This window comes from Phasianus colchicus, chromosome 26 (genome assembly GCF_987193195.1).
Source record: "Phasianus colchicus chromosome 26, bPhaCol1.hap1.1, whole genome shotgun sequence".
NCBI lineage: Eukaryota > Metazoa > Chordata > Aves > Galliformes > Phasianidae > Phasianus > Phasianus colchicus.
This window is the reverse complement of record NC_143461.1, coordinates 4808316-4810308: the sequence shown is the minus strand read 5'-3', so window position 1 is coordinate 4810308 and position 1993 is coordinate 4808316.

Sequence of the window (1993 nt, the reverse complement as noted above, 5' to 3'; positions counted from 1 at the left end):
GCGGCGTCATCTGAGCGGCGGGAGGGGGCCCCGCCCGGCCCCACCCGGAGCCCCGCACCGCCCCCCCGTCCTCCTTCCCCGCATCCCCGCAGCCGCCCCCCCTTCATCGCCCCCCCCTCCCTCCCTCCCTCGGCCGCTCATCCGCCCTCCCCCGCCCCTCCCTGCACCCACCGCCCGGTGTCCTTCCTCCCACCGCTCCATCGCATCTCCCACCTCCTCCTCATCCTCCCTTCTCTCCATCCCTTCTTGTGCCCCATCTAAAATTCAGCCCTTCCGTTCCCCCTCCATCCTTCCTTCTGCCCATCCACAAAGGCCCATCCCAACCCATCGTCCCATCCCATCCTATTCCTTCTCGTCCCATCATCCCATCCCATCCCATCTCATCTCATCCCATCCATCCCATCCTATTCCTTCCCACCCCATCCCACTTCATCCCACTTCATCCCATCCCATCCTATTCCTTCTCATCCCATCATCCCATCCCATCTTATTCCTTCTCGTCCCATCATCCCATCCCATCTCCTCCCATCTCATCTCATCCCATCCATCCCATCCTATTCCTTCCCACCCCATCCCACTTCATCCCACTTCATCCCATCCCATCCTATTCCTTCTCATCCCATCATCCCGCTCCATCCCATAATTCCATCCCATCCCCTCCCATGCCATCCTACTCCATCCCATCCCCTCCATCCCATCTCATCTCATCCATCCCATCCCATCCCATCCTATTCCTTCCCACCCCATCCCAATTCATCCCACTTCATCCCATCCCATCCTATTCCTTCTCATCCCACCATCCCACTCCATCCCATCATTCCATTCCATCCCATTCCACGCATCCCCTCCCATCTCATCTCATCCCATTCATCCCATCCTATTCCTTTCCCCCCCATCCCACTTCATCCCACTTCATCCCATCCCATCCTATTCCTTCTCATCCCATCATCCCATTCCATCCATCCCATCCTATTCCATCCCATCCCACCCATCCTCTCCCAGCTCATCCCATCCATCCCATCCTATTCCTTTCCATCCCATCCCATTTCATCCTATCCCACCCCACACCTCTCATCCCATCCCACCCCATCCTATTCCTTCCCATCCATGGGCCCAACAGTGGGGTCGTGGCCCTATATCTGCGATGCTCCCTGTTCCAAAGCCCTTCTGCCCTACAGGGGAAATGTTGATGCCTAATGGCCCCAAACCGGGGGGGGGGGGGAGGAGGGGCATCTGCACATCCCCATAGCACGCCTTGATTTCCCATCGCACAGCCCCACAGCGCATCCCAACGTCCCGCCCTATGGCCCCACGCTGCCTCAGTTTCCCCCCCCCCAACCCCCCCAGAGGATGGAATTCCCCCTTTCCCCCCCCCACCTTTAGGGCAGAGCGGCCCGAGGCGGTGTCGGACTACCGGGGGTCGGTTGGGGACCCCCCCCCACGTCCATCCGCGGGGCCGAGAGGGGCGGGGGGGGGGGTTGAGTGTGGGGGGAGGAGGGAGGCTCCTTTTGTGCGGGGGCTGCTTTTCAGATGCAAATAAACGGAGCGCCGCAGCCATATTGGGGCTCCTGCCTTGGGGGGGGGGGATGGCAGCGGGCGGACAAAGGCGCTTTATGGCCCCCCCACACACACATACACACAGCCCACCCCCCTCCGAGGGGCTTTCCCAGCCCCATGTGCCCTCCCGTCCCCCGTTGCCGCTCCGGATTATTGGGGTGGGGGGGAAGCGATTGAGGGGCGGCCCGACGTACTGCGGGAAAAGGGGGTGGGGAGGGGGATTCGGGGGGGGGGCGGTGCCGCCCAATCCGGCCCCATTCTGTCGCTCCCCGCTTTGATCTGCAGAGCCGGGGGCGTTCAAAGCGCTCCGGGAGCGGGGGGGGGGGGGGGCAGGAACCTGGACCCCCCCCCCCTCCCCCCATCACCCGAGTCCGGCCCGCCCCCCCCCCCCGTCCCTCAGACCCCGTGAATCCCCCCCATCCTCTGCGACCCCCTT